At 34.3% G+C, this 22,880-nt stretch overlaps 1 protein-coding gene across 11 annotated transcripts in view; it reads right to left on the bottom strand.

Annotated features, from left to right (window-relative positions):
* LOC111062931 (A disintegrin and metalloproteinase with thrombospondin motifs 16) overlaps positions 1–22,880 on the bottom strand; it is a 196,913-nt gene that overhangs the window by 149,744 nt on the left and 24,289 nt on the right. For 7 of the 11 annotated variants that reach the window (XM_039441366.1, XM_039441370.1, XM_039441372.1 and 4 more), the window contains exon 2: positions 8,843–9,444. The exons of the other annotated variants lie outside the window; for them this stretch is intronic. The gene's annotated coding sequence lies outside the window, so the exon portion shown is untranslated. The remainder of the gene's footprint in view (positions 1–8,842; positions 9,445–22,880) is intronic. 11 annotated transcript variants of the gene reach the window in all.

Below are 22,880 nucleotides of genomic sequence, written 5' to 3'. Positions count from 1 at the left end.
TTTCTTTTCATATGTCAATGCAATGTTTATTTCACATCATGTATATTTTCATTTGCGATATCAATAGATTTTGATTTTGCAGTGTAAAGTAATTTATTTTATTTGCCAAAAACAAAATACCAAAAAGCTTTACAAAAAATAAATATAATTATATGCCACTGCACTTAAACCAAGATACATACATTTATTTAATTAGATATAATAACGAAATGATATCCTTTATATTATAAATAATAGTTATAAATTAAAAATTCAATTTATGTTCACATGCATAAGTACAGTAGGTGAGGCAAAAACACCGGCAAAAGGAAGATTCCTTGTGCGCCAGTGTGAGTCGTAAAATCAGCTTAATCAGGGATGTAATATATAAACTTGAAATTAGCGTATGAAGTGTTCGAAAATATAATTTATGATATGAAGTTGATTATTGTATAAAAGTCAACGATTGGAAATAATTCAAGTTCAGCCATGCCTCTATGGCTCTTTTTCTGTATTTATTATTTATTAATTTGGATTTATGTGTGAATATTTTTTTGGTTTTGATGTGAAAATAGAAACATTTAGCGTATTGTCGTAGTGCAGCAGCAAAAGATATGGTCGACTGAAAGTCATGAAAGTCATTTCCCATAAAAAGTGAGTTCACACAGAACGTTCACGCAAACCTATCCATAAACAATAATTGAAAGCAAAAAAATGCACAACCCAATTACAATTGAAGGCTTATTTTGTTGAACTTTCCTCTTTTTTAATTAGAGCAGACTTTTTTAATCTGATCGACCACTGCTGGTCCCCGATCAAACAGAACAGCTACAAACGCTACTACCAACTGTATTACACTAATGTCTATCCTTGGCTTGAAGTGCAACCGATTTCAGCTTAATAGCTTGAGAAGACCTTGGGCGTTGGGAAAAATGCCGTATATGAGCAAGGTTGGAGAATAAATGTGAAGATTGGTTCAATACATCACAAAATAAAAGGAAACGACAGATTCACGTCATGACCACGTTGATGAAAAAATTTGCTGGATAATTTATTAGTCATGTAAAAAGATGGGCAAGTTCATTGGTATGAACAGGAACTACAGGTGAGAAATTTGAAATGACAGTATTGCTTGAGAAAATAAACTTGATCTTGTGAGAAGAAGGTCGCTATAGTCAATGTGCCTCATCGCTAAATCATCAAGAATTTAGCCTAAATCAAGTTCATCAGTTCAGAATTTTAATGCTAAGATATTATTTTATCATTCGAAAAATCCATAGTTGCTTCCTTAGGATGCCTTGTAAACTTCCTAAAGCTTCCTTCGCTTGAGTGAGATAAGTTAAATCTGAATATTATAGGTATGCATTGTTGTCACTTTTCCTTTTCCACCGCAATCTACAGTAGTTAGCTGTGATTCAAGTTAGCTGTTGGCTCTTGTTAATAATTCAAGTATTAATTCATTAACAAAGATATGCGAAGGCAAACAAGTAAACCCCGAATGTTGCCTCCTTGACTCAAGTTAACTTTCAATTAAATATATAGACATGAAGATATATGAACTGAAATAATAAACAAGATGAAGAATAAATCAATGAGTCAAGATGGAAATGTTCCTTCGATTTTAAATAAAAATTTGATAAATTAAGAGGAAAAGTTATTTGATAATAAGCTGAGGAAAAAAGTGCTGAAAAATGAGAAGATGCTTGATCATGATAATGATCACCTCTATCTTTAATATATTTATTCGTAAGTAAGATACATTTTCATGAGATATTTCTTTTTACAACAGTGTGGAATTGAAAAAGGTTCGATAGAAGAACAGAGTACTTCTATTTCATTACGATGGTAGTGATTGGTTTGGAGGTGCTAATCTTACCACATACCACTCATTAAGAGAGCTTTGCGTTCAAGAACGAAATGCAAATAAAGATTCATTCATTCACACTGATTGCAAAAGTGAAGGTAGTGCAAATAATAATTGAATCGTTATGAAAAACGAAGAATTTGAAAGAGGTTTAACTAATAAAGGGTGTGGGGTGTGTCATGAGCCATGAGCCATGAGCCATGAGCGGTATGCGTTGCTAATCGCTTCTTTAGACGGCTCCAACAAAGGGCAACTTGGTGAATAGTGAATAGTGAATAGTGAATAGGTAGAGGTAATGACAGATAGACCATGAACACCTCTTGCGTTTTTTCCACTACACGCTCTGAGGTGTAGACAGTGTTCGCTAGTGAACTGTGTGAGAGCGACCAAAGATAGACAAAGAAGAGAACACAAATAGAGTGAGAATAAAAAACAAACCAAATGAGATCGAAGCAAGCGAAGACCACTCATTACGGTCCAAGAGTCTGCCGAAAGCCCGCGATTGTGAAACTTCGTCTCAGTCACGGCTTGATCTGATTCGCATTTGATTACAATCGGAGCAAAAATTGAACTGAATTGACTGTACACTTGGTGCAGTCTGGTGCAGTCTCTACACCTCACATCCTTACATTATTACGATATTTCGGAAATAAATAGGAAAGCAATCAAGAAAATACTTAACAGCTTAAATTTTCGCAAAATTACTTAAAAATGTCCACCTAGTAGAGATTTGAGTGGAATACTTTTTATTTTTTAAAAGTTTCCAAACATTAAAATTGAAATTTCTAGTTTAGTCGTTAGTTTTGGAGTGGAAATTAGACTTGGAAGTGAAAAGTAAAAACATAAATAACCTCATTCATTTTTCGAAACTTCCATTCATAAAAAATCGGAGAAATACAGTTTTTGGCTATGCTTGTTGTCTCCTCCTATCATTTATTATTGTATAATATAATAATGATTGGTGACTGTTAACACGAGAATGTAATAAATGCATGAAATAAATGGCATATTATATGAGTATGATATTTCATTTTCTATGCTATTTTGATCGAATCTGTCTCATCCCGAACCTGCAACAAATTTTCTACCGCAACTCTCTCCACCAGAATCTTCCCGTCCCTGATCCAAACAAATTTTTAACCCTTGATTGTGGATTGTGCTCCTGCCTTTTTGAACAGTTCGAGAAAGAAAGGCGAAAGTGCGGTACAATTCGTCCACCCGGTAGCTTTACCGGTAAAAGTAAACGAACAGAGTACATGTATCATTTTACAAAAAAAGTTCTGCAAAATCGATTGTCCTTGCTTTGTATGAATCTCTTGAGTCATTATTATTAGCTTAATTACTAAGTAATTGTAGTAAGTCTTACTACAACTGTTTTACTACTAGCTATTGCTACTACTGTTATTGAATTCACACATGGTCAAGGTATGAAGGAGGAACAGAGATTCCCCAGAGGGAGACAGAGTGACGAGAGCCAGAACAATGAGTGACAAACTTTGCTGATGATTGGCAAGTCTCTTTTCTCTATGGAACTGAGTCACCTCTTCTGTTTACAACATCTCTTCTGTTTATAGGCTTCTAGAAGGGACTGGCTATCTCTGATTTGTGTGTTATGTGAATACTAGAAAAGAAGCCGCCATCCTTCTGAATTGTCCGGGAATAAAAACGTTAGATTATTATAATATGGAGGGATTGCTTGCCTAAAAAGGTGAGTGATAAACAAGACGTATAAGCACGACGTTCAGTGGTAAAGGAACATTGTGTCAGCCGTATCCAAAGCCTCGCAGATTCTAGTGATAATTGTATAGTGACAGTACCGTGATAGTTATCTAGTGTAGTGATAATGATTGTCGTGACAGTTGTATCAAGATATGATATACAGGACGGTGATACGGATACGCGAGTATGTGTTACGGAAAGATACGTGATACGCGAACTGTGATACAGAGTCCTGGTATAAGATACAGACAGTGATAATGTTGCATATTGTGTTAATTAACTGTAAATATTAGAGAACTGAGTTAAGTGATTAATTTTTATATTGATCATCTGAAGACATATTAGTTGATTGAATTATTGCCTGCAGTAGAGTTAATTATCTGTTATTTAGTAGATCAATAATTGTTTCATTTATTCAGTTTAGAATACCATAAAGTGCAGTTTCAAGTGTTGTCAGCTCATTTTATAGCTTGAGAACCCACAAGAACTACCTAGTTTTGTAGAGTGAAAATCCGTAACACTATTAACAAATAACTGTTGCAAGACGATGTTGTTCGATATCCTGGAGATTGTAGAGAATAAAGCTAGCGTCCTAGAGTATGAGGTAATAGGATTGCGCATAATTCTTAATTAATTAACGGGCGCTAACCTACAGACGTTTCCTGTTCCCGTTCTCAGACTGAAGACCTTTCGATTCGGCAGAGAACAATTTTGGACCACTTTACGAATAAATTTTACGCTTTCTAAGTCTGTCGTAGCCTATCGGCTTTCCGATTGCTGATTCTAGCTCGTGCCCGTTCTATAGTGCCAGAGCCCTTCTTGCTCACCTAAGCTAACTAGCCTTTCATTACCAATCAACACCTTTTGCTCCCTGCAGTAGGGTTCAAACCAAACAGTCAGTATTGGTTGAATGGCGAGAATTGTTGGCAAGCTATGAAAAGTGAATGCTTTTTGGAAACTGTAGGCTACTTCAGTCATCTAAAGAGCATTTCATTCTATATAAATCGATGACAGCTGTTGATAATGATTAATTCTTTTTGCAATTTTTCACAAACGGCTCGTGAGTATTGAGGTGAGCTGAGTAAGTATTATCTATGTTTAGTGTGTGAGAATTTTTTTCTTTACCTCAAGACTGTTTAAATATTCATAAAACACGCTTACAGATTAATGGGTAGTGGATCATGGATCACTCCGTTTATCCGTTAGCTGTTTGAGATGGATAAAGTATTATGTACAAGGTGGCGCAGATGGATCGGGTGGTTTTAAAAAACAGTAGAACTCCAATTATCCGAACTCCGACTATCCGAATCGCCGATTATCCGAATCACTTTCAGAAAAAAATTTGTCCAAAAAAGTCTAAGTGCGCTATTATTCTTCCCCCCGCGAAGCCAGTGTTTACGCGTTCGCTCACAAGAAAATGTAGAGGATAAAGATGATAAAGATGCGTTGCCACTAGAGGAAATAAGAAAAATGATTGTAAAAATTCCTGGTTGTACAAAAGTAAGTGCTGAAGATGTAGGAGAGTGGATGGGTTGTGACACGTCTGACCCTGGTTGTCAAATTCTCAATGACAATGAAATTGTTGAAAGTGTGAGAGAAGATGTTGAAGTGGAAGTGGAAGAAGAACTTTCTGCTGATGTTGAAGTAGACGCTGGACCATCAGCTAGTGAAGCATTTGTCGGCCTCGAGACTGCTTTGAAGTGGATGGAGCGTCAGCCCGAGTGTGCTGTGTGACCACTTGCAACTGCTCACCGTCAAGCGAATGCGTGACCTGGCTGCCCGAAAACGGATGAAGACCGCAAAACAACTTACATTGACGGAGATGTTTAAAAGACAATGATTTTTATTCCTAAACTTGTACATAGGAACATTTTATTTATATTTAAAACATGTGAAAATATCATGTTTTTTTCATCTAATTCAATAAAAAAATAGTGCAATACCAAAACGTAGCTTTTTTTCTCTCCAATGGCAATTTAAAAAAAAACTCCGATTATCCGAATGGGTTTGGGTCCTGGTCCCCATTAATTCGGATGATAATTGGAGTTCTACTGTAATCGTAAAACTATCAATATTAAAGTTATTGAATTGAAATAAAGCGCAAACGTGTTGTTACAATGGAAGTTCATTAACAGAAAATTTGTTGCATTAGTTTATAAAAATTATATCAAATGCCCTCCTTCTCCTTCTCAAGCGACAAATTCTTGGAGTCGGTGCCGCATTGCCCGTTCAAGCACATCATCAGGAATATTGATGATCGCCACACATACCGCTAATATATATGAATGCACGAGGCACGTGCTATGTTCCCTGGCCGTTCGATTTCCCTTAATAGAAATTTCCATTGGCCACCTAGCTCACCGGACCTCATCGTATCTGGGCCTTTTTTAAAGCAAGGATCTTCATAAACGTAACTACAAAAGAAGCGTGGTACATAACCATATGATTCCCATACCATTCAGGAGTTGAAGGCAGCAATTCACAATGAAATCAATCAATTCCTGGTGATGTGTTTAAGTGGGTGATGCGGAACGTTAAGGACCGACTCCAAGAAAGCGTCGCTCGAGAGCGAGGGCATTTTATGGATGTAATGGGTAAAAGAAAGGAGACGGGGCCGCCGAAAGCAATGGATGAACAGGTAGAAATTCTAGTGACCCTTCAGTTGTCGCCTATTGTAAATGAGTTTCGACATTTTCGTGGACTATTGTTAAGGATTCCACTGCGAGGAATAAATTGGTAGCCCAGTCTGATTACTTAAAGCCATTTTCAGCTGTAAACCAGTGGTAGCCTACATTGTAGCCATGATTGGATAAACACACACATTACTGTCGATTATAAGTACAAACTAAAAACGCATTATTTTTTATTTTATGTCCTTTTATACTTATCCTTACCTCCTATTATATTCAGTGTACATGATGAGACTAAATACATTACATAGACATTTCAGTACACAAACACACACATATCAAAGTACAAATTGGTGGTAGTGGTATTAAAAAATGTTTCATACCAGTCTTTGATATGTGTTCTCAAAACTAAGTGAGACTTCGATTATACTCCATGTAGGACGGGTAAACTGTAAGACACTGATCGAGACAGTAGTTACAAGATCTGTCAACTTGCTTGGACGAGCTGCAAACTGCACGTGATTCTTACTGAAATGTACTGGAATGACATCCCCGGAGAAGGGGGAGTTGAGGGTAAGAAAGTTGATTTGGAAAATCCATCGTCAAGAAATGTATTTTTTGACATCCGGTCCAATTTCAAATTTCTAGGGCAACATAGATCATGAATAGTTCTTAGTTGATTGAATGGATAGCGGAAGTCAATAACAAGAGAGTGTAGTGTAGGTTATAGGAGGAACCTTATAATAATGAAATATAATTTACAGTTTTTATTTTTTTTTTAATTTTGCAATGCATTATAATATTCATCAAGCTGTGTACAGACTTGTGCCACAAACAAGTATGCTCTCCATAAGCTTATGCTATAATTATCATATTATACATAAATAATAAAGTGAGAATACAAGTAGTAACAGGTAAGGTGCTGCAAAGTAATAGATGAGTCCCTACCAGCTAAAACTGCCTTCAAGAAAGCAGACGGGGCCAGTCCGGCCACTAATGGGGGTAATGAAGCGGATTCAGAGGACATCAGAGTGTGATAGTCGAGAGTTGAAGGATGAACTTTTTTGGAACAATAGCCCAGTGTACAGGTAGCGCGGCCCCGTCTCCTTTCTTTAACCCGATGTAATTTTAAAAACTAACTCAACTTATTTTTTGCTGATAAACTTCCATTGAAACCAAACGTTTTGCACTTTATTCCAATCAAATATATTTAGAGTTGACAGTTTGGCAAGTATTTCAAAGCCACCCGATCCATCTGCGCCACTCTGTATTTCGTAGGTGACCGTAACTTTGGGACCAACTAGGAAAAAGAGGAATTTTGAGACCAAGTCTGGGGTTTCTACCTGCGAGGTGATTAGCAAGAAGAAAGTTAACAATTTCTAAAAATTAATTGAGGTTCGTTGGAAAACTAGCATTTTTACAAAAAATAAACTATCATCAATGTCAATAACAATAATCTTACTCTTGAGATTTATGGATCTTGAACTGGTTTGGATCGTTATCAGACAAAAATGTTCATGATAACCAGAAAATGAAGCCGTTATTCGGTTTGTTAATAATATTATTAAACTAGAATTAATTTCAACCTGGGGACTCCACTAATTTGTTTCGTACTGTGAAACTATGGAGCTAGCAATATTAATAAAGCTTCAATAACTTTTCAAAGGTAAAGCATATATCTGATCACTGAAATTGAAACTATTTAATTGAATTCATTGCATTATTTTCTATGAAGAAAGGCCTATTTCCGTCGAGCCAAAAAATGTATATTTCGACGGAAAAGTATCTGACTTCTCCCAGGGTCTTCATGAAAGTTAAAAAAAGAATCAGCCCTAAAACTAAAATAATAAGAGCAATCTGGACGACAATAATTACATCGACACTTGCCTGACCCACATTTGGATCTGAGTTGTTCGCAATACTAGTAGGACCGGTTGGGTGATAGAAAAAATGAAAATTATATGCACTCATACTATGCTACTGGTACATTTCTTTTACATTCATATCTAATTAATTTGATAAACCTCCCTAGGTATGGGAAGTTGGAAGAAAATAGAATCTGATGCTTGGAATAATTAACATAAGAGGAACAATCAGAATATAATAATATTACTCCGATTCAAAAATCGAGGTTTGAAAGCAAATAATTATATCACCATCGACTTGCATGATATCATAAGCTAACAAGAATTTCTAATCTGCTGTAGATATCTATAATATCTATATAGAACACTGAGAATGATCAATACAGTGAATAATAGACTAATAAATAGGGATGGAAATTAGAGAGAATTATTCAGGGATATTTGGAAAACATTAATATGGGAAGAAGTTCCTAGTGATTGTTATAAATAGAGTAACAATTCTGCAATCCTGTTTCCTGTAATGGTTTAAAAGACGTAAAAAATATTTCAGAGATTTTCAATACTTCAATTATTGTTGTAGTAATTTATAATGTTGTAGCCAGGGAAAATTTGGGGCACCATTTGAAAAACTAAATATTAGAACAGCTGATTTGAAAATATAGTAATAGTTTTATAAATACAGCTGATTTAAAACGTTATATGAATTTCACACTCCCACTTCAACTATTGTTGTCATTGGTAACTGCTATTTGACTAATTACTATAATTATTGATTATTCTCTTACCTTTTTGCTTGACGACTAGCTATAGCTGTCACGATAAACATGCAATCACGAAGATTATCACAGCATAGGTAATCTATTCAGATTTATATGAGTATTGTTTGCAAAGAAAATATTTAGAGAAGCATTAATTTACACACTTGGTTGCTCTGAAGATTTCAGAGAGAATAATGAACCTTATAGGGTCTTACACGCTACTTATTTGATTTCAATTTACAATAATTCTCTCAAATGGAATTGGGGGAAGTTATTTCTATTATTGATTAATATGGAAAATGATGTAATCATCTATTAAGGAATATTGCAATTGCCATCTCATTAGTACTTAGATGAATTGATTCTCTACCGATTTCCCTGAAGGATAAGACCTACGATCACAACGAAAATATCTTTTTGTATGTCATTTCAGCTTGATTAACTTTTCTTCAGTTTCAATGACTCAATTATTTGTTGTGAAAATAGGGAATGAATGGCGGTTATTGTGAACTTTATCTTAAAATAAATGGTCTGTTTTGCTCAGAAGCATGTTGTGTATACGGTCGGTGACAACAGAAGGTTTTTGTTGAATATTGATCTATCCATGGTCAAATGATGGCGGGTTCTTTCTGTAACAAGAAGAAAAAAAATACTAGAATTATTGATAAATAAACTATATAAATAGCATAGAACAGTAAGTAATGAACTCAAAAATTGAGTTACATTCTGAATTCTGAATGAATTCTGAACTATTTCGGGAGCTAAACTTCAATTTACATTGATTCAGCTATCTTATTGAAACTGACTTTTAAATCTAAAGCTACTAAAGTTTTTTAAGGTTTCAAGGACAAACAGAACCCGCATACATATTATAGATCAACTTATAAGATCAGACAAAACGTAAGATCAAAAATGTATGGGCCGGTTAACGTTTTTCCGGTGGTTTCAAGATAAGTTTTAAAATGAGGAAAGCTATCCAAGGTTGTCCCATCCAAAACTCTAAAGTTGGGCGATAAGTTAGAGTTTATTATGAGTCTTATTCATATTCCAGACCTTTACTCAAGGTTTACTGTAATATAAAATTTAATTTTCCCCCGTAGTTATTATTTACACTTATAGGGTATGAGAATAGGTAGCATTATGCTATCTTTCTTCATCTTTCTCTCTGGTATCACATACACATTTATTTTTGCACAGATACCATAGATAATAAGCAAGCTGGAAGGCTATTTTGTCATGTTACGACGGTTAAATTGAATAGACGCACGTGCAATCGGGTGATAGTTACGAAATCGAATATCTGAAATGAATCACAATGAAGATAAACAATAATAAATTGTAGGATTTTCATATTTCATGTAAAGGATGAAGAGTTATATCAGCAGTAGAAAACTGAATACTAGAAATGTTCACTATCGAAGCGGAAATTTATAGTACTGAGAGGAAGTTGCCAGTAGTGAAAAAGCATGTGAGTGTGTTTGTAACGGAAAGAGAAAATATGAAAGAGCAGATGGAGAAAGAGTCTTTACGAATTGGAGGGAGGTGTGATTTAGATAGAGTTGAGGTGCAAGCAAAAGGATTTCTTTTACAGAGAGGTGTTGCAAAATCTCGCAATGGAGCGATATTGATGATGATGACGATGATCATGTTGGTGATGATGATGATGATGATGATGACGATGATATTTCGTAATGGGACGTCTTGTGAGAGGCAACGACGATTACGACGTGGAGGAGGAATAATGGTAGAAGTAGAGATAGAAATAGTTGGAGAGGGAGTGAGTGAAGGAATGTGAGGAACAGACAAACAGTTTCTGGCGAGAGGACACGTTGCAGATAGCAGAGACAGGTTCTTGAATTTTTCCAATAGTTCGCATGTTTGACATTTTCGTCTCACCACACTTGAGAAAAAAGATCGACTCCAAGGTTGCTGAAATTATTAAAGATATTATGAGACAGGCTCATAAATATGCGGCCAATCAACCGTTCTCCCCCTAAATTTATGGCCGGATTTTATGGAATTACTTTTCAATCTACATACTTATTGAAAAGGAAGACAGAAGAGTTATGGGGAGGGAGACAGCCTTGAGTATCTATCTCCCGAGGATGCTTAATGTATTAATGACGTGGACACCAGCTTTTAACCGACTTTTTGTGTTTCATAGATGATAAAAGAGGAAAATTTTCCCGAAAGGCATAAAGACATAGTTCCTGTCTGATGAACAGGTGATGATTTACTATTTCTTAGTCATGAAAAAAAGTGGAAAAAGTTTCTCATCTTATTAACTCAATGACAGATTCGGACAATCATTTTGACTAGCTTCTCTATTTATTCGAATAACTGGTTTTAGAGGCCTGTTTGATAAATATGTAGTGTATATACACACGAAAAAGCAGCTAAATTGAATTTATTTACCATATAAAACCAAAGAAAATATTTATGTTTTTGTTTTTATCGTCTCTTTCTGGTTTGTTATTTAAATACGAGTTGGTACATTCATATAATCGCAGAGGTTATAACAATATTGAGTTGTTCATTCAATTTTTTTAGTTTCTTCATAATATGAAGTTGAATGTTTGAACACTGAATTGAGGATTATTTTTTAATTTTTGTGATTTATATTAATTCTATTTTGTATAAATATGTCAGTAACACGTTTATAATTTTGGTATGATTGACTCTGTACTGTTTGTGAAGAATGTCTTTGGTAATAAATTGAAAAGTTGAAGTTGTATTTTTACTTGAGAAAGAGTGGTGAAGGAGGGAAAAGATAAAGCCGCCTACACACTTGCAGACCAGACCACAAACAATCTGAGTCTTTGGTGTGGTCTGGAAGTGTGTAGGGCTGTCTTCACACCGATTAATGATTTTCAAACCGTCTGCCGGTCTGCTGACTTGAACCACAGACAACAGACTGTTTGTGCTTCCCAGAACACTATTTTGGTCTGGTCTTGTAGTGTGTAGCGCTGTCTTCAGACGGCAGACGGTCTCCAGTAGCTCATCGGAAACTTAAATTGCCGAAAAATGAAGATAGAGGAATTGTGATTCCAGATTCGGATTCAGCGCCCTCAAATTATTAAAATGCCTCGCGAGTACTCAAAAATAATCAAAATTGAGAATTTTTTCGATTGCATATAATAATTTTATTAAATCACTTTAAGGTTAGCAGATTTCTTGTTTCACAAGTTACAGAAGTAATCAATATTAGCCTATCATTATAACCGGCAGGGCACCCGTGCTTCGCTACGGAAATTGAAAGATAGATTATTTTTGAGACATATTTATAATCCAAATTTAATCAAATCGTTTTAAATCGTGTCTCAGATTCACCATGCAATCAAAAGTTGCTTGCTAAATAGAACTGCATTGATAAATCAATTATACAGTTTCGTCACTGACATAGAACATGGGAGACGGAAAGAAGAATGTAGGCCTACATTATAGGAGCCCAACTACACCTAGTTACCCAGGAATTTCATTTTAGATGAAAGAAGCATTCTCTTATTGATTCTCGTGGTATTTAGTCTGGATTAGGAGTTAACAGAGTCATGTATAACTGGGTGTAAGTCTCTAAAGGCCATGGCTGCGTACAAACAAAGGGCAACAGGGGAACCAATTCAGCAGAAGCTGGAGAAATAGTCGCATTTCCATAATGAGAGTATTCACATAATATAACAGCTGGGATAAAATGCAAAAATGCCATAAATAATATTGAAACAGGTGTGATCATTAATAGAATGTTCTTAATCTGATCTAATGTGAATAAATTATAGTACTTTAAACATCAATGTGTCAGCTTGTTAGAATGTGGATCATTGATGCTATTGATAGCATGCTACTGAGAGTTTGATGTGAAATCAACAAGTCATGCATATTCTCCATTATTTTTATCGAGAGCTACCTTCTATTTTCTTTGGTGAAACAATCAATTTTTGGGAATGATTGATTCGGGGGAAAAGCGCCCTTCTTCTATAAAAGATAGAAGAAAAGATAAAAGATAAAGATAGAAGATAGTGGAAAAGATATTTCTACATTTGGAAAAGCAACAAAAGCTATTTGGTCGTTTTAATAAACCACCCTTTTGTTTTCCCAAGTAAATGTTGACCGAATTTCCTCATTCTTTACACACAGATTCTGCCACGAACACTTCTGAAGTTTTAAAAAGATCCTCCATAAATAGGCCTATCATACTGAATCATCGAAATTGTTGAAGAATTTTCCGAGATCTGTCGAATAAACAAACACAAGTAGTATTGATAGAATCGGATCAATTGATAAAAGCAACTCCCGTCATTAAATTTTGTTTCATGAAACATTGAAAATTAATCAAAATTATCTATACCCTCAGGAATGGCCCCGATTGAAGCAGCAGTGCCCAATCAAGTTTTTACACAATAAATGTATTTATTGTGGATAGAGTGAAGTTCTTTAGCTTCTACCTAATGGAGTGACAGAACTCAAATCTTGTTTAGAAACCATCCTCAACTTAGGCCAACCTGACAGAATTAAAAATCAATTCAGTTGCCAAATTCAACCGTAACATCTGTTACGAAAAGGGACTCGCTCTAGATTATAGTTCTACTAACATATTATAGTATGGACATTTGAATTGTTATATTTAAGAGATTGGAAAAATAAGAATATACATGCTGAAAGACGAACTTCAAACCATCCTTAGAGTTGAAATATCGCCAAAAGATTTCTTAGTGGGCACCTAGGACCTATAAGAAATCTATACTCCAAGCTTTCTTGCAGTAGTTTTTCAGAAATCGTGATCAGTGAGTGAGTAAGTCACTGAGTCAGATAAGAATTCTATAAGTATAGACTTCATATAAATGTTCTAGCCAATTTAAATAGTGAAATCAAATAGTAATATTCATAAGGTATTCTGCTTCATGCTTGTCTGGTCTGAGGTCTGGTCTTGGAGTGTGTAGAGCCGTCCCAAACGGTTTGCCGTTTGCCATACGGTCTTGGTCTGAGGTCTGGTCTGGAAGTGTGTAGGAGGCTTAAGGAGTATAAGCAGGAGGATCTAAGTGGTCTAGTGGATAGAGTGCTTGCGTAGCAGCCTAGAGATCCCGGGTTCAAACCCGCTCATCACGAAAGGTTTTTGATCAGATGACTCCCGTGTTATCGGATGGGCACGTAAAACTGACGGTTCCGGCTGAAGTATAACAGTCGTAAGGCCCATTGACGTCTTAAAATTAGATAATCAGGCGAGATGGATCCTTCCCGCAAAAGGGACACCCCACCATGAAAAGCTATACGAATTTACTTTTTCTTTAGCAGGAGGATAACGAGGATACGGAGGAAGAAGAGGATAAGGAGGAGGAAAAGAAGAAAGAGAAGGAGAATAATATGATTATTAAGTGTACAATAATATCACAGAAGTCATTTTCATTCCAGTCCAGAACGCCATATAATCAACGTCTGGCCAAATTCTCGATTTCACATGACTATCATAAAAAAATAGCATGGGAAAATTTCTAGTGGAAGATGACCCAGGTAGAAAAATAAAATTACTAAGGAAACTGCAAACTCCAGGAAGTGTAATTTACAAAGAGTTCTATCAGGCATTAAATTTCAAATTTATTTGCAGATAATGACGTATTGAACTGAACACCCAAGAGTGTGTACTCGAGTGAAAAAGTGTTTGCAAAAAGCTCCAATGAATGCTGTTTGTATTCAAGGTTACTCCCGGTTGGTTAGCAGCTACCTTGAAAGCTCCTTCAAGTTGACTGTACACTGTAGCTCTAGCTGATCTTTCAGCATTTCTCAATAGTAAACAGTAAAGTATCGGACCTATCCTAGATGCCAGTTGCCAGTCAAGGTCAATAGTTATACATTAGCGGACACATTCGTTTAAATGACAAAATAACATTATTCTTTGTTTTTTCGCGAATTTAAAGTCAACGAGTATTGAAAACGTGTAAGAAAATTTCAATCTAGGGCATGGTGTGTGTATTAATTAGTAATTTGTGACTTATTTAATTTAATAACTAGTAGTGGATAACACGTCACACCTATGTCCACTCATTCTTAACGACTCTGTCCACATTCCACCAAACTCCAGCTTCTATTGAAGGAAGGCCCGGGTTCATGATGTAGAAAAAATTGTGGACAATATGGATAAAAAATAAATGTAATATGAAAATGTAGGTTAAAAAATACTGTTAAAAGAGAGATAGTCTTACAACTTGTCATTTTTACATCGAAAAAACTTTTGTATGAGGGCTATTTTTAATATAGGGTTCCAATAATTGCTGGTGGAAATTATAATTTGAGAAAATATTAATAAGCTATTTTCTATTCCAAATGAGAATAGAAATTTATAGACCAAGTTTGGTAAATGTGAAGAAGGGTGTGAAGCGAAAATAGGGAAACTTACTAAAATAGGGAATAATCACACTTCGGTTTTAAAAATCACGGAGTGACTTAATGACTACAGCTACAATCTTAATGACTACACCAGTGTCTTTTGTTCAGAAAAAAAAACAGTGATTAGAAATTTACATTTAATCATATCACCTGAAGTGACCGAACGATCATACTAATGTAGCCTATAGAAAATATAAAAATCTCCAACTTATTACTAATTTAGGTGAAGAGTGAGTAATACTGTATTTCATTAAGAAGCGTGGAGAGTGAAAATAGAAACAATCCGTAATTTTTCCTCTGTTTTGAAAGAGGGGACTATTGAATAGTGAGAGACATGTACTTAATCATGAGCGACAGTTAAATAGAGTAGAAAAATAGGCCCTAGTCTATCAGGTTAAGAAATAACAGACGGTAGTACTAGCTAGTAGCTAGCAGCTAGTAGTGTCCTCCAGACACTTTTCTTATGTCATCATTATCAGGTGTGAACTGTGAACCAGGCATTAATTTACAGCTCCTGATCAGTACGCGTGAAAAATGTCTAACGATGTGGTTCGTTATTTTTGGGCCAAATCGATCATACTAAGAATTCAGATTACGCATTTCATACACATCAACTGTGAAATCAGACAATAAAGAACCAAATCAATAAGCTTTATATTGTGTATCCATTAAGCATAAACTGGAAATTAGGCACATGAATTATATTGTTTGGTGGAGCACTACAAACCAGGAAATGAATTCAATAGTGGAAGTTTGTTGAGTTATCACATCGCATAATTATTGAAATGCTATATTGGCAAATATAAAAATATTATTATTATTATTATAATTGAAATAAATCAACATTATTTTTTCACAATAAAGAATAGTTTAGACTATTCTTTTTTATACTGTATTCGCTTTGCAAGTCTTTCCAGTTATTGATTAAACTGTAGAACTGATTTTGATTATGATTAAACTTCATCTACCATTCTATTTAAACAATAAAGTACGACTGAAGTTATGATCAACAATTTTTTTGAACTTTGTGTTGTGATCGATCTCGAAAAAGGTTAGAAGAGCTGAGAATTGGTTTAGCTGAGAATTGCAGATTTTGAGCGTTCGTTTTGAACGTTTTAGATACTTTTTCAACACACGTTTCCTAGTCCTCAGTTGAACATACAGATCGGATTTTATCACTTTTGACTGTCACTCACAGAGTAAACGCATTGAGAAAGCAAGGCATCATAGGAAATGTATAGGTATGAGAAAATCTCAAAATTGTCATCAAATAAGCCGATTTTGGGTGAATTACCTGTATGGGGAAGATTTCTATATTCGAACAACGTGTTCAAAGTTCTGGCTGAACTTGCCCGCATATATTCAATATGTTTGGTTTTGCGAAGCACTTCTTCATTCATGTATTCAATTTTTAAAGTTGTATGAATTATCTTCTAATCTTCATAGAGTATAATGATCCTAAAGAGACGTTGTCATAATAACTATTGATATTGATATCCACTAGGCTGTAATGTTCAATATTGATTTACATGCGGCTCAACAGAATAAATAGGTTGGCATTCCTATGAACTTATGAAGAGGTTTTATTTGTATTGAAAAGAAATTTTGATTTGATAAAAAATTAGGAATAATGAGAAACGGATGTGGAAACTATTCCTTGGATTTTAGTAAGAACTGCTTGGATCAATTGCTAGATTAGATTAGAGTTCTTTATTTATGTATGTATGTAAGTACAATATTATGTATGTTATAAATTGCTAGGAATAGAAACATAGTGGAGCGGCAAGCGGAAAATGTAGCTTTAGGATTGAGAGTGTTGCATTGAATTCATTTGTAATTAGATGGTAGCACTGGTGGCGAATAGAGGAGATTCGCCAACATTCAAATAAATACATACATTAATAGCTGTGAATATTGAAGCTATGTTCCCCGCTCTGCCATTTTGCCTCCCTATGAGGGGCGGCTGAAACTATGAAAAAAGCAAGCATTGCTTTGGGCTGTACTGATTAGGCTTATATCTATTTAGAAAATATATCTAATGTGTCGGAAGAAGATTATTTACAAAAGTTTAGAAAAATCTAGCGTCAAATAACATTATGAGAGAGAGAATGAATTATTGGTTATATATTGGAATTCTATTCAAATTTCAATTTCTGCGACCCTATCCAAATATCTCGGAAACGTTTCCTCCAATCAGATAATGTTGTTAGTTTACAAACAACAAAGGTAGATAAGTCATTCTATCATCGATAAATCACAAAAGGACTATCCTCTAGCGTACTTCAACTTTAACCTTCCTCTGTTATGAAGAGTCTTGACCTTGAGAAGTGAACGCGAAGGTCATCACTTATACGGGACTCGACCAACCTGAAATCCATGTTATAACTAACAATTCTGTTGAATTTTTTTTTTTTCAAGATAAAAGCCTAGTAATTTATAATTACCCTTGATTATTTTCCAATGAATTTTTCTTGGGAAACCTTTTCAATTAAAAATAAATTATACTAAGATATATTTGCGTATAGAGTAGAATATCTTTTAGAATAGTTATGTCGAATTTTTAGTGGAATAAAAAATATCCTAATCTATACGCAAATATAACAGCAATAACAACCACCATCACCATCATTACAATTTTGACAGAAATATAACAAAAAAATCACTCCTCTTGAGATAAAATATTATTGTACTAGAAACTGTGTTTTTTCCTAATTTGTTTTAAAGTTTACTAAATTTTTAATGAACATGTAATAATTGTTATCTGAAATTTTTGGATAGATATTGTAAGCTTTTTTTAATGTTTTGTTTTTTTGGTCAATAAAAATTATTTTATTCGATTTGAAAATAGTATTGACGAGACTCTTTGTGACAATTGAATTGAATTGAAGTTGACATGTGAATGGAAAAATATCGAAACAGCTCATGATTTTATTTACAATATATTATGACGACAAAGAAAACTGTATTGATTTAATTTCAAAGTTTCCTGATGAAAATCAAATACTACTTTACCCGATTACAGGAGTTGTTTTCTTTGGGATTGCAAGCTCTATGCAGAGATGGAAATTATTAAAACTGTTCTACCAAGATTGGAATGATTGGAAATTCTTTCGATGCAAATGTCTAAGCATTTATGCATAAGTTGACCTTTCCCATGATCAACAAAGAACGAACTGCTCTCTCTAGTATCAACAGAACGTATAATATTCTCATGACTCACTTGCCGTGGTTATTGAGGAACGCATAATTTGTACTCGATAAATAAGAAGATACTTTTAACTGACTATTTTGTAGATGAAACGATCAAGTGCCAACGATGGGAGGGAACCGTAAACTTAACAAGAGACCGATTACTGATTGAATTTTATATCATTCATCACAATCACACCATTTATCAACAGATTATATTCAGTGAAATAGTAGAGAAAGAGTGGTAAGAAATTGAAAGAATAATAATCAAGTGAAGGGTGATAGGTAGAATGATGTTAATAGAGTAGATGAAAAAATCATCAGTTTGAGATGACTATTGAAAATTGAGATTGAGAATTGGATAATAAGATTAATATTAATAAAGATGAGATGTAGTCTAAGAAAAAGAATAATTCGTATCTGGAGCACGAGCCTAACCCCGTTCAGCCAAGTAACAGTAGCCCCCCTCAACGAGAAACGTTCCGCTTTGATACAAACATTTTAACTGATTGAAGAATTTATCAATTTTACTTAAATTTCAATACAGTATACGCGAATTAGTAATTCAATCTCCGATAAAGAAATTGAATTGAGAGACAAAAACAACTGGAAAACACGTTTCTCTAATGGTCTGTCTACATTTTCCATTCAGTGTGGACTCTGTTTTGATTGGAATGAAGGATTAATTAATCAACTAAAATCAACTCATTCGGTGAATGTTTTTTCAATGCCGATAAAAAGGGAAAGGTATTGTTTCTACTGCCTTTCTCTCTGTTCAATTTATTGAACTATAGATTGTGACAAAGGTCTTGTCTAGCTGGTCATCACCAATACCAACATCACCATCATCATCATCATCATCAACATCATCATCACTATTATTACCATTACCATTACCATCATGAAGACAACACCAAAACCATGATAATATCATCAACATCATAAACATAATCATTGTCTGATCAGCATCATCATAATCATAATAATCAGCATCAACATTAAAAACGTAATCATCATCACCATTATAACAAATCATCTGAATGATAGTTGAGCGCCTAGCACAAAAGATCATTATTGTAGAAGTGATTATATCAGTAGAGTGGTCTTCAGTCGGTAGAGTGTTATCAGTGAATTGATCTGGACAGGTCACAGACTCCAGCAACAGCATCACATCATGTCACAGGTTATGACAACGATGCTTTCATAAGAAGAAAGTGAAACCAATGCACCAAACTAGTAGGCATAAGCGTCTGTGGAGGATAGAAACTCTGACTTTAGCATGTTAGTACCAGTTCCAAATAATCTTCAAACATCCTCAAAACTTTCGGAACTGAGTGAACTGCTGTATTAATGAGGAAATAGTCTTCAATTCATGTCTTCATATTTTTTCCTTGTCAACTTGCATTGGATATGCGTGTGGCTGACGCCTCTCAAATCCTCTTCAAACTTCTTTCTTCCAAAATTTTAAGGATAATAATGATAAGAATCAAAAACCTCATTGAACAAATCTGATAGACCTAGTAGACTTGTTTGTATATTCAAATTCAAATTTATTTCCACAAAGTAGGTACAAACATTTAACTATAAAACACAAATGCAATTCACCACAATCAATTCAAATAAATAACATTCCTTACTAGAAAATAATTAATTGAACAATAATAGCATTAATACTTCTATTCCTAACTAGTAAGAGTTATAATGCATAATCAAACTGAATGGATTGAGGATTATCATTACATTATTATTCAGCACTTCAAACAGCATAAGCTTGGTGGAAATCTACTGGTATAAGTGTGAACTTGTCCGCCAGTAGGAGTAGCACCCCAATACTAAGAGAGGAAAAAATGAATGAAGAATAAAAATAAAATGAATGCTGTACTCGAGGATTTCTAAACATACGTTTATTATTATATACTTGTTATTATATATTATTTATATACTTGAATTTTCCCACTCGGGAATTGTGTTGTCACTAAAATAATTATAACATATAAAAGTTCCCGCTGCTATACCTTTAATAATCTCCAATAACTTTGCTGTAGTGACTGTGATACCGATATTCTTGTTGAATGAAATAACATGAAACTTTCACAATCACTAATTTATTCAAACAACTAAGATACCAAGTTCGGTAGCTACACTATTATATCAAACTCTAGATAATTGAATAGCTCGCTAATAGACTGATATTGGTGTGAAAAACAAAACACAATGTTCAATACATCTCAATGTTTTAATAGAAATTTTTTATTTTTTTATTGAACAACAAGTTCACTCTTTTTCTTTAATGAATAAAGAAAATTTAATTCTTCTTAAATTATTTATTAAGAATTATTCTAACCCATTTCGGTCTAATGTGCTTATATTGTGAAGCTGTGATTATGAACAGCAATATTGACTACAATGACAATAATTTGGATTTAAATCTTATAGCAAAGTTCTAATAAATGGATAAATTCAAAAAGACTAAATATAAATAATATTGATACAGATGTAAGGTGTAAGGTGTAAGCCTCATATGGTCTGCTCCATGGTCTGCCTGGTGCAGTACTAGGAACTGAGTTTTAAGGCACAACAAAGTGATTCACATTAATCGTTAGTTCAGTAGTTCTTAATCGAAACACTGATTTTTCAATATATTATTTGATAATATTATTATAAAGTGGTTTTATTTGGTAAACTCCGTTAGCAGCAGAACAAGCATCGGCATTAAAAAACTTGAAAACTTAAACTGCTGAACTTTAATATGAAATTAGTAATAATTATTGTCTTCTCAATACATACAGTGCACGCATAGTGAAATTGAATAGTAAATAGTATCTACCGGTATCGTTGTATAGTGTTATCTATTATAATAGATTATACTTTCAAGTAGAAATAGTAATTATCTGCACGCCCATGCTCGACATGTAATAAGGTAAGCCACCTGCATCGAGATATTATGTACTATCTAAGTATGTATCTCTCTCTATGTTGAAACATGTTGTGATAAAATAATTCAAAAAGGGTACTGAGATTTTTATTTTTCTTTATATTTATCTAAGTATGTACTATGTACATAGTACTAGATGAAAATTATTATCGTGTAATAAGATAAACAACGTATCATCTCTACTTTGACAATCAAGCAGTTGTCCCTGCATGCTGCAGGTTTCGGCAAAGATTCACTTTCAAACTGAATTTGTCAATAATTGGTCAGTATTGGTGTATTGCTTGTTATTGCTAGAGAACACTTTCAATGGAATTTTTAAATTGCTAAATGACTGTCATTTCAAATACTATAGCTAATAAAAATACTACTTGGGCAGAATAGTTGGACAAGAATAGTTTTGAGCTTCAAATTAGTCATTAGGGACGCAGTACTTATAGTATATAGTACTACTTATTAGTATAGATTCAACATGGGAGAAACTCAAGTAGGCCTACGAAATAAGTTTGAAAGCTGAGTTAGTTGAGTTGGTAAATGGAAATTTAACTACAATATTTTAATATATTTTAATTTCCTATAAATATTACAAACACGATCAATTAATCGGCAACACAGCAATAAAGCCTAGTTTCTATTTTAGAAATGTTTAATATCACAACAAAACGACGAGCTGCGCCAGCTTGATGAACGAATTTTACAACTTTATCATCTAATTTTTCCATTTCGGCGCAAACTGCATGAAAGTGGGTGCAATGACAACGTAGACGCTAACTTAGCACTGACGTGAGACCTTGAGCATTATAAAATATATAAAAGTGACCTAAACTCACTTATTTTTGGGTATTTTCGGAAATCTGAGTTACGCATTCAGATTTGGGGGTGTTGGATCCAATTCAGGAAACTATATCTTTATTTATAAGGAACAAGGAAGTTAGAATTTGAGAAGGAAAGAGATAAGTAATCAACTGGGAAATATTAATATGCAACAACACCTTGCACCGCGGCACATTGAGCTGGAGCAAGGAACTGTCGAGTTGAAATGTTGTGGACCGTTTCAATTATTACAAGCTCCCGTCATTCGTTCTCTAGTCAAGTTGCAGCGCTGAATCTGAGGTAATGGAAACGATGCCTCGTTCAACATAAAGTTTCATGTTGCGAAAAAATGCTGTTTTATTCTATAAAGTTTTATTCTTAAAGTCTCAAGTTTTTGGTAAGGTTGTTTTCTCATTTTGTGAGATACTTAGAGAATCTGAAGTTTGTGTTGTTATCTACGTAGTGGTGCAGGGGTGCCCAGCCCCCCCCCCAAGGGCAATGGCGCATGCCCCCCCCCAAATCAAGGTGTAATGCGCCCCCCCCCCCCCCAAAGTACCCCAATTCCCAACCCTTTAGTTTTTTACATTAGTCAGTGTATGACAATAAAATTCACATCTTACATTCTAATCTTCCAAAGAACATTATTTTGCTTTGGTCTTGTGAGGAATTCTTCCTGTTTTCATAATATTGTAAGAAATATATACCATCGTTTCTTATCTCTTTTAAAATAGAAATAAAGTATCTTTTTGATATTAT

This window comes from Nilaparvata lugens, chromosome X, assembly GCF_014356525.2.
Source record: "Nilaparvata lugens isolate BPH chromosome X, ASM1435652v1, whole genome shotgun sequence".
In the NCBI taxonomy this organism is placed as follows: Eukaryota; Metazoa; Arthropoda; class Insecta; order Hemiptera; family Delphacidae; genus Nilaparvata; species Nilaparvata lugens.
The sequence above is the reverse complement of the archived record's forward strand: the minus strand, read 5'-3'. Positions and strand labels throughout refer to the sequence as shown.